The 10,598-nt window shown below is 44.5% G+C and overlaps 1 long non-coding RNA gene across 1 annotated transcript; it reads left to right on the forward strand.

The window, feature by feature from the left end:
* Positions 1-894: 894 nt before the first annotated feature.
* On the forward strand, positions 895-5,355 carry LOC135290826 (uncharacterized). Its single transcript, XR_010353641.1, has 2 exons — positions 895-1,402; positions 2,481-5,355. It is a non-coding gene; the product is annotated as an uncharacterized LOC135290826 (long non-coding RNA).
* Positions 5,356-10,598: the final 5,243 nt, after the last annotated feature.

Here is a 10,598-nt window from a genome sequence, read left to right on the forward strand (position 1 = left end):
CCTCAGATGCAAGTAATCTGTGACAAGATTCTGTGCAGGGGAAAGGATGTGACCCAACATTCACCATGCGAGCAAATTTTAGGTATTATATTTATACCTGGCTTCTGACAACATGGAGGGGACTGGCCTGTTTGGTTAGCTGCCGAGCTCTAAACCTTTTACGTATAAATGCGTATAGACAAAGTCTGTCTCGGTGGAATTAAAGGAACAATCTAACTGTGCATCTAACCAACGAAACTAACTTCTGTGTAGTTTTTCAGTCGAGCGTAAATGGGACAATTCCATGCTATTGCCAGCAAGGCCGTGGTTGGTAAGCACAGTTGCGCTGTTTCTTGGTTCTATGTGCTGTGCCCTTTCCAACAGCGGTTCACGGGGATTTGCAGGACAGGAGCGGTGCTCTGCCTGGTGCCCAGCTGTCCCGCCTGCCAGTGAGGCTGGGCGGGAGCAGGTGTCCCCTCCTCACCCGAGGGACACGGAGGAAACCTCTCCTCTAGAAGTAACTCTGTAGCAGAGGGCCGTTCCCAAACCACTGAAGCCCAGATTCTTCCCCGAGCCGTCCTTCGTGCCCGTTCGCGGAGCCTGCGGGAGCGGGGGAGGCTGCGGGGAGCCGGGAGGCGGGGAAATGGCGCGGCCGCGGGGAGCAGCAAATGGCGGCGCCGGGCGGGGCCCATGGCCGGGCCGGACCCGGGAAGGGCCGGGCCGGACCCGGGAAGGGCCGGGCCGGACCCGGGAAGGGCCGGGCCGGACCCGGGAAGGGCCGGGCCGGACCCGGGAAGGGCCGGGCCGGACCCGGGAAGGGCCGGGCCGGACCCGGGAAGGGCCGGGCCGGACCCGGGAAGGGCCGGGCCGGACCCGGGAAGGGCCGGGCCGGACCCGGGAAGGGCCGGGCCGGACCCGGGAAGGGCCGGGCCGGACCCGGGAAGGGCCGGGCCGGACCCGGGAAGGGCCGGGCCGGTGGAGCCCCGTGCAGGTGGCGGGAGGCAGCCGCCTCTGCCCGCAGGGAGCCGAGCCAAGGGCCGGGAGCTGCGGGCCGGCGGTCCAGCCTCCCCGCCAGCCTCCGCCGCAATGCCGCCGTAGGTGTTTCGGTAGTTTCAGTAATAGGGCGTCGGTGCTGTTTTACCCTGTGTGTTGGTTTGCCTAGAGAAGAAGTACAGTGGCGAAGTGGAGTCATGGAGACACTGCAACCCCACCTGGCCTTCTGTGTCACCTGCTCCAGGGGATCGTGCCTTGGCAGGGGCTTGGGCTGGATGACCTCCAACCGCAGAGAACCTGCGGTTTTTCCCGAAGAGATCACTGGTGCAGCATCCCTCATCTTCCTAATGCCCAGCCTCTTCAAACCCCTCAGCAGCAGCTCGGTGTGAGCCCCTGCGTTCCAGTGTTTCTTAAATGCAGATTGTTTGAGGTATACGCATGTTTTATCTGAGACCCTCTCACACCTGGGACTAACTGGAGCCTGAGGAGAAAGATTCAAAGAAATTTTTTGATTCAAATAAATTTCATCCCCTGTTTGGCCTACAGAATACACAACAAATTCTGTGGGAGGAGCTGTAGTGTTTTCTGGGTTAGGTTGTTAATTTGGACAGTGCAGTCGGTGTCCCTACAAATACCAGGAGGGACAGTCCCCGTCAGACCAGACCTGTCATTTCAGGACCTGCTCCTTTGAGGATGTAGTCTGGCATCTCAGTTCATCTACACCAAGTACATTTGTTGACATCATGGATGCACAGGTGTTCCAGCCTGTTCAGGTGGTCCTAGGTCAGAAAAATGAAAACCTGGTGCTTGTTATCAGAAAGAGTATTTGCTCATGTATACCTAAAAAAAACTCACCTGCATTTAAGAAATCTAATTCTATCAAAGAGTCCTAAATTACATATATTTTTTTCTTGCACTAAGTAATTTCTTTTAAAGTATTTTGTCAGATCTACAGCAGTCCCAGGGCTTGAGCAATCTCATGAATGGAAATGACCAAATAATTTGGTTGAGATTATTTATTTTTCCTGAATATGTTAATTTTATCGTCTATTGTCTTTCATTCATTGATGGTTGTTTTCTAAATAGTGCTTATCCAACAAATGGAGGTGAGGACTTCAGGATTTTAGTCCTAGATAGGCAGTCTGTTTGGGAGTCAGGAAATAAAATACCTGAACATGCCAGTTCTCCTGCTCTTACAGTTGCTCGTTTGGGATCTTTTCAGAGTGTTGTTTTAAAACTGCAGCTCTTGGGTGGGTGTTCACAAAAATGTCCATTTGTCAAGTCCTTAGCTTTGCCAGATGGAAATACAGTGATTTTGTGAACTAACACGGGATCTGCACTATTGCAAATATAAATAATTCATTACAGCACATTAAGACGTACTGATAATGTTTTGAAGGCAGTTAAATTGCACTGCCAGATAACGGGGTTTTTCATACTGCAGCCACATTACAATAAACTGATCTGTTGGCCCTTTGATAAAAATAATTTTTCTTTGGTTCCTGTAGGCTGAACTTCATGGCAGGATTTTTTGGACTTTGCCACTGAGAAAATGCTCTGGAGTGGGGCTGCTGCAAGTTCCCACTCCATGAGGTACTGACCCAAGGAAATGCAGAACTGATACAGCTGTATTGCTTTATCTGGGAGAGGTACATGTGACAGAGATGCTTGTAAGACACATGTTCAGAAGTTGCTCTTTATGGGAGGATTTGGGGTTGTTGCCCCAAATTTGGGGTTGTTGCCCCTTTTTTTGGGCTGGGTTATGCTGGGGTGGAAGCACACAACCAGGGACAGCACATGATTTTGAACCATACTGACAAGTGATGGGATTAGCTCCTTACAGCTGGAACATCACACAATTTCTTCATGGCAAGTTTCAGCTCCACTGTTGTTCCAAAGCTCTAGCAACTGGGTGTGTTTGCTTCTCTTCCTGATATTTTCTGTGAGTTGGGAAATAAACTTCAACCTTTGAAATTCTTGGTTAACACTGAGAAAATCTCCAGCATGGCTCTTCTGCGTGTTTGGAAGAAAACAGTCCTTCATGCATAGACAGCTCTCTCTTAGGACACTTGGCAACTATTATTTAGCTCAGCCTCTAACTTAGTGTGAAGTACCTAATGGCTTTTATTTTCCCTATTTTTAACTTTTTTTTCGGTGTTTTTTATGTTTACACAGAGTAAATAATCCTGCAAGCAGGCAGTGATGGAACTGAAAATACTGTCCAGTTTTCTGACTTTCTGAAGCATGAAACCAAACACTCTTCTCATTGCAAGGAAAAAGTTACCAAACTCCAAAACAGAACTCAGTATCGCTTGCTTGAAATATGAGAGGACTATGCCAAGTGTGGGAAGAGTAGGGTAATACTCACTTTCTCATGCTGTGGAAGCCCAGGGCACTGGGAATATTTCTCTTGTCTGCTTTGGGGTGCCCTGACCCTCAGGGAAGCACTGACTTTGACCCTCATTCATGGAGAAAGTTTCCTAGACTTCAAGATAGACTAGAATCCATTAAAGTGTGAAACAGATTATAGAGAGTAGTGTAGGTGTATCACTTGGTGAGAAATTTTGGTTTTGGGATTTTTAGTATGTTGTGGATGGAAGCATGATAGAGGGCACAGGGTGTCATCCTGTGTCTCCATGCTTCTTCTTCCTTCTTCTTCTTGGGTTTGGGTGGCATTTTGTAATTGGGCAGGAAAGTCCACATTGTGGGCTCTTTGGGATCAGTTATTGGGTTAAAAGGGAAAATAATCTAGGTGTCAGTTCTTAATTGGATAGTTTAGTCTTAAAAGACCTTGTAACAAGAAATTGTTAGCCATTTTGTGCCTTCTAATGAAAAGCTGCCAAACTCACAGTAGTGAGACTGTTTTACTGATAAGAAATAATAAACATATGAGTCCGAACATGAGCTACTGTCTCAAGTGCCTTCAATCCAGACCCAGAGAAGCCACAACTGGAACACCACATTAAATAAACACAAACTTACTCAGTGTTCTGGAAAATTATTTGGAAACCACTAATATTTTCTAAGAAATTATACATTTCAGATAGTATCCAAGGATTTTCAGTGCTTGCTTGCAGCATTAGTGCATCATATGTGTGTCTCTTCTGATTGTGAATTGGTATTTTAAGATGCAGAGAGAGTTAGAGATTATACCAGTCTAGTTATCTGCATTGAATTCATTGAAAATATGACTGTGCTAGTGATAAATCTTGTTAGTGCTGCATGGAGACAGATCTGCTTGGTGCGGGGAGAATTACCGGGATACATTTTCTGCTGGTTGCCATGGGAATCATAAATCCATGCAGCTGTACAGCAGTGCGTTAATCTGTGTGTGCAGTGTAATCCAATTTCCAAATTAGGTCGTTAGTTCTGAGCAGACTGGTAACAGCTGGATTAAATGCTCTCCATTCACTTCACTGGAAATAGTGACCACAGTCCAGCCAACACACCTCTGATCTTCTCAGAAAGACACAGTGTTACATCATGGTGCAATTTCATATTGTAATGGCAGTGAATGACTTGCCGCAAATCCCAAGCTCCATGTGTTTCAGGTGTTTATAAGAAGTAATTGTTCTCAGCCTGAATTATTATGTCATTTATGTTTTAGAGATGGCATCAGAAGTGTAAGGACTCTTTAGTCCCTCATTAAGATAGTTATTACACTGGTGCAGCAATGCGTGCTGATACTATCATGACTTAAAGCTCTAATTGCAAAATAAGATTGTGTTTAATCTGGAATCAATTTAGAAAACATATTGCCTGCAAGGCAATTGAGTAGCAGAGTGTGGTTGAAAACTCATGTGTCTGTGTACAATTCAGGACAACTACTACTGATGTGATGTGATTCCTCTTTTATTATTTTGCAATTACTTTTTTTTTTTTTGCAATTACTGTATTATTACTTCCACTGCATTTCCTGCAGCTTGCTGAAATGTACTTACATACTTCAGTGTTGGAGAAAGTTCTCACAAAGCCAAGATGAGCAGGCTCAGTTCATATGTGCAAGGTGGCCTCTTTGAGAAGCTGTGTTTGTGTAAAATGACAGACCTGTCCTCTACAGCAGGCCTGTAGATAGGGTAGTTTTTTGGACAGCACAGTTGAAAGAAATCCATTTTTCTTTGTCTCACAGGGGTTGATTGTACTGCCAGTCTTCTCTGCCCTGCCAGGCCACTGTGAATTGAGCTAATTGTGGGCTGAGAGGAGCAACGTGAAACTGGGCTCATAATTACAAAAGGAGAATGTAATCATGCTTCTCATTTTCAGTTTCATTTTTACACACAACAGAATGGTGTAAATTTGGGGTTTTCTCATGGTTATGGGTTCCACAGAATGCTCATTTAGGAGCTTGGTTTTCCAGAACTCAGGTTGAAGAGTCTGTTTCAGTTCAAGTCCAAAAATTATAGTGTAGGACTGAGCCTGGGGCTCTGCTCCTAAATAAAGTTCCACTTCTCTGCCCAAGCATGGCACCAAAGGAGAGCTGATCACTGAGTAGTCAGTGTTTAATTCCCAGCGGCGCACTTCTGTTAGCATTTAATGGGGAAGTCTTGCTTTACTTACTCTCAGCAGTGTGCAGGGTTGTTTAAGATACCGAAAAGCATGCCACAAGGAGCACAGGGGATTTCAGTTAAGGATTTAACTTTTCCAGGGATGTTAAGCATTGCACAGCTGCAGCACCAGACAGAACACAGACCTGCAGACCTCTGTGGCTGTACGTGTTGTGTCCCTCGGCTTGGAAGGGAGCACATTCAGCCTGGGCTTCCTTTACCTGTGCTGCTGCAGCGAGGGCAGAGGGCAGCTCCACTCTCATCATTAAGGGCTTGTGTTTGTAACTGGCACTGCACTTATGCAGGTGTCACCCAGCAGCTGGGGCTGCACCTGGAGAGCTGCCCTGGGGCTGGGGGCATCCATGACAGGTTGAAAAACGTTCAGGTTCTGCAAGGATCAGATTCTGAAAAAAACATCAAAGGAAAGTAGTTCAGAAGTACTGCAAAGTGTCAGCTCTTTTGCAGGATATGAATGGCCTATTTTTATCTTAATTTGAAGTGTAATCAGCTCTGTTTGGGGATTTCTCTTGACAGTATTAAATTTGTAATTAAGATTGACAAATTTTTGCAGGAGTAATGATTTGCAGGAGTAATGATTTCCAGAAGTATTTTATTTCAATGTCTTTCTTCTTCCTTGGGATTTTGGCTTTTTGATTTTTTTGGTGGGCTTTTGTGTTGGTTTTTTTTCCTCTCATGCTTTTGTGTCCCAACCCCCTTTGGCTGCTTTATATTGCTTGAAACAGCTGATAACTTTGATAAGTAGAAGAAAATAAAATGCAAATTTCTCTTAATAATTGTTATGAACAAGTAAATTGTGTTAATTACATTGTTGTTAAATGTTAGATCTTTAAGTTATCCTTATTGTTAATCCCCTTACCTTACCGATACACTTTTTGGGTACTGTCTCCGCTGCTCCTCAAAATGGCGCTAGGAAACATCCCTGGGAAATATGCAAATTAAGAAATATTCAAGAAAATTCAACAGAAGACCCTAAAAACTATGAACAAACTGAAGATTTAAAGAACTAAATAAAGGGTCCTACTAGCAAAAAGTCCTCCTACCCCACCAACAAAATTTTATATGTCACGGTGACCTGACTAGAACTGAGTCAGAATGAGGACCCCAGACAATGAGCCAGAAACCATCTTCCTAGGCACGCCCATGAGGACGGAAGCCCCAGTTCTGCTGTGAAGCAAAACTGTCCATCTCCTCTTCTGCATCAGCAAAGAGAGCAGCGGCAGTGTGCGCAACCCCTCAGGCCCCCACCCAGAGCTGATCACTTAATAAAAGAATTCAAAAGGAGCAGGTCTCCTTGCCTCATTTTCTTCAATAATCAAAGAGCAGGTGTGGAGGATTTTGTGAACCGCTGGCTAGCTGACAAAGGTCACACTGACATAATACAGTTAGTTAAGGAAGAAGGAGATAGGTGTAGGAGCCAGCAGTCAGTGTCTAAATCAGGCAAGGGCACTGTGCCCTTGGTGCAACATCAGGATGGGGGAGAGGATCGTTCGTTAGAAATAGGAAGAAAAGATGAGAACAGCTGCACCATAGTAGTCACAAGAATGCTAAGGTAGGCGTAGTTAGCTGATAAGTAACTAACCAATAATGAGCTTGCCTTTTGTAATATGTATTAGCCTCATTAACACCAATATAAATGTATGTGCCTATCAATAAAGTTTCGAGATTTACTGATCACTCATATTGAGCGCTACATTTCTTCCGCCGATTACCACAAGCAGGAGCATCAGTACAAGCTGGGTTTGGCCTTTTTCCCAGATGTGGATTTTATCATCCTCTTTGCTGGTCTTTGGTGACCCAAGATCTGATGACTATCTGAGAACACGTTTGGTAAAAAAATAAAAGATTGAAATTAAGAAATGGCTGTAGTCCTTACACATGACATATAGACATTAAGCAAAGTATATTGAATATTTATATATTGGAGTTGCTGAAATTTCTGTACTTAACAGAACAAACACATTGAAACCGAGGCTTAATTCTTGCTAAATATCACATTTCTTTCTTCAGGTGTTTTCCATAGAGGGGTGCCTATAACTCTGATACTGAAAAATTGTTTCTTAACTTTCCTTCGCATGAAGATGCGATAGTGCATACGTAATTTTTGTGTGTAAATTGCTACATGGATCTGCATCACAATCATTGAATTGTCCTCCCTCCAGCTTTCTAGAAGTTTGCTTTAGTGGTTTTCAATGCTTATAGGATGGTTGAGCTGTGACACTACATTGAAAGACTGCACCTGCATTACTTCTGGGTTTAGGACAGGGATTCAAATACACCACTAAGGTCTAAGTGTTCTAGTCATGAGACTAGTTTTGAGAAGCTCTTTTGACATGGGTTCGGTTGGGTTTGTTTTACTTAAAAGCATTTTGTTTTGTCCACATGTACCTGCTCCAACTGGTAGACACCGAAATGGCAATTACTTGCAATAGAGTTCCCCAGAAATTTTATGAAGCTGTGCCTTTCCAATATGCCACTTGGAGTATCCTGGCTAGCTCTGGCACAGCTAGCAGCAGGGGACACCCTCCCACCTGCTCCTCAGAAGGCCAGGTGAGTGGCTAAGGCTTTCTCTTTCCACGGATGAGACACTTAGCAACACCAGTAGAAATAAGGAGAGTAGACTCCCACTGGGGACAAAGTCCAGGTTTACTTGTAGATCAGATGTCTGCAAGCCATCCAGCTGAAGACCTCAAACTGTGCTGTGCAAGGGGTTATAAAGGGGGGAGGAAACAGGGGAGGGGGTTTGCCCACCTGCCAATGGGGGTGGGGGGGCGTGGGGAGTGGGAAGATTGACATTTAAATGTATCAGTGGGGGAAGCTTGGGGGAGGGCCCCAGCCCCTGAACCAAACACTCGAGGCCCCAGGTAGAAGTCTCTGGAAAAAGGGGATGGGTTGTCAAGTGATGAACAGGTACTGGGGAGGGATTAGGGGAATGACTTGGCATCTTTTTAAAGAGCAGGGGGTGGGGGCAAGGAGACTGACATGAGGAGGAGGGAGGAGGCAACAGGGGCAGAACCATTACAACAGGGGAAACTGGAACTAACCAAGGTGTTTATATACTGTTGCACAATCCAGCTCCTGGACTTCTGTCGGCTCGTTCCCCTCGGTTGTGCATCTCCCTGAAGCTGTCCCCAATAAAGCAGGACTTCACCCCTGACAGGAGTCCACTCCTTTCTTCCGCCTTTGTCGTCCGTGTCTCGCCCGTGCAAGGCAAAAGCCTCAGCCACCCTCCTGCCCTCCTGAGGAATGGAAGAGTGTTCCCTGCCACTCGCTGGCGAGCTGGCATCTCCAAGTTGGACACATGGAGTGGCACAGCGACACAGGATACAGGCTTGATGCTGGTTCTGAATTGGGAGTGGGCTTTCAGATTTATGGTTTTCTGGTTTTTATGTTGAATAAATGATTCTACAGTGTTAAATAATAGAATGGTAAATAACTGTGTTTTTGTCTTAAGAGTGATTAGGGGTGCCCCTAGGTTTAAAAATTAGAGACATGAGAGAAATATATGAAGTGCTTTGGCCCAATTAACCAAATTATGCCAGCCCTGTGCTTTAGAGGTTATGAGAATAATCTCTTTTCAGTCCTGTTGAGCTCTGCATGGTGTCATCAGATTAAATGGTGTGATTAACTGGGTTAAGTACTAATTATATGAAGAGGATGCAAGAGATACGCATTTTCTTTCTTTTTCTCTGTCAGCTAGTGCTGTGGCTCTAAGGAATGCTGATGCTGTAGGGAGACACAAGAGTAAATATTGTCAGTGCATGTTCAGTCAGAGACCTTTGGAGGAACCAGAAAAAGCAGTTAATCTTTAAGCTGGAGTCTTAAGATCTTGGTGCCAGCAAAGCAGTTCTAGCTCTGGTACATCACCAGGTAATATTATACCAAGACAGTATTCTGTCTACTCTGAAATGCTTGCTGGAGAATTTCTTCAAATACACCTCTTCAGAGCTGCTCATGAGTCTTCTTCCTGAGAGGTTTCAGACTCTTAATGGAACTTATTTACTAGACTGAGGGCATAGGAGATCCAACAAATCCCTTTTTCCTGAAAATGCAGCCATTACAACATTCAACTCTTTGCATGTCTTAATTTCCTGACCTGTTCACTGCTATCACATTGTGGTGCTAAAATGATACAATGTCATTTGTAAAATGCTGTGAAGAGTAAAAAGATTTTGGACTTGATGCTGCAGTTCCTCATGATGCATTTTTTTAATAATCAGGAAGATGGAAGGGTGCCCTTTCTCTGGAAAATAATGTTGTCATCATGCCTTTGAGCTTGGGGTGATGCACTCAGGGCATGAGGACTTGGCCTTTTACTGCCAGAGGCTTTGACTGTCATCCTGACAGCAGGTGACATCCTGCACAGGCTGTTGTCCTTCCTAGCACCTGACAAGTCAGTGTTTGTCCTAAGAGAATGGGATCTTCTGGATTGCCAGCTGTGCTTTTTTCAGATCTCAGAGCAACATAAGCATTTCTTGTTTTATCTTGCTGGCTGCCTGGTGTTAGCCTGATGGGTTTGGAAAAACTGAACAGACTGTTCCTCTCTGTCTCTTGTTCCTATTTTCCTCTATTTGCAAAAGCTGTTGTAGAAACCTTAGCAGGTCTTATAACTTTATGTTTTTAAGTGCACAGTCACATGAACCACTAGTGACACTGTGTGTGCCTTTAGTAGTATACAAAAGCATAATTATGGTTTTAAAGCTTTTTTTTTTCTTATTATATTTGCCTGCTGACAAATAATTTCACGTACATACCACTTAAACAGCAGTTTTATTCTTAAGTGTCTCAACAAAACTCCCACTCAATGGATTTTATAGTTTAATTACAGTGATAAATGGAAAAAAATTAGTTGTGCTCAAGCAACTCACACTATTAAAGTAGTATAGATTCTTACACTATTTTGACTCTATCCATTTTCTTTCTCCTTTTTATTAAACACTAGTTGTGAACTAATTAAACTGATTGTTTTCCTACTGTCTTCTGCCCCCCCCCCCCCCCCCCCCTTTACAAAGTAAAATGAAACTAGAGGTTTGTTCCTTTTCATTGAGTTCTGCTGCACTGAGG

This window comes from Passer domesticus, chromosome Z, assembly GCF_036417665.1.
Source record: "Passer domesticus isolate bPasDom1 chromosome Z, bPasDom1.hap1, whole genome shotgun sequence".
NCBI lineage: Eukaryota > Metazoa > Chordata > Aves > Passeriformes > Passeridae > Passer > Passer domesticus.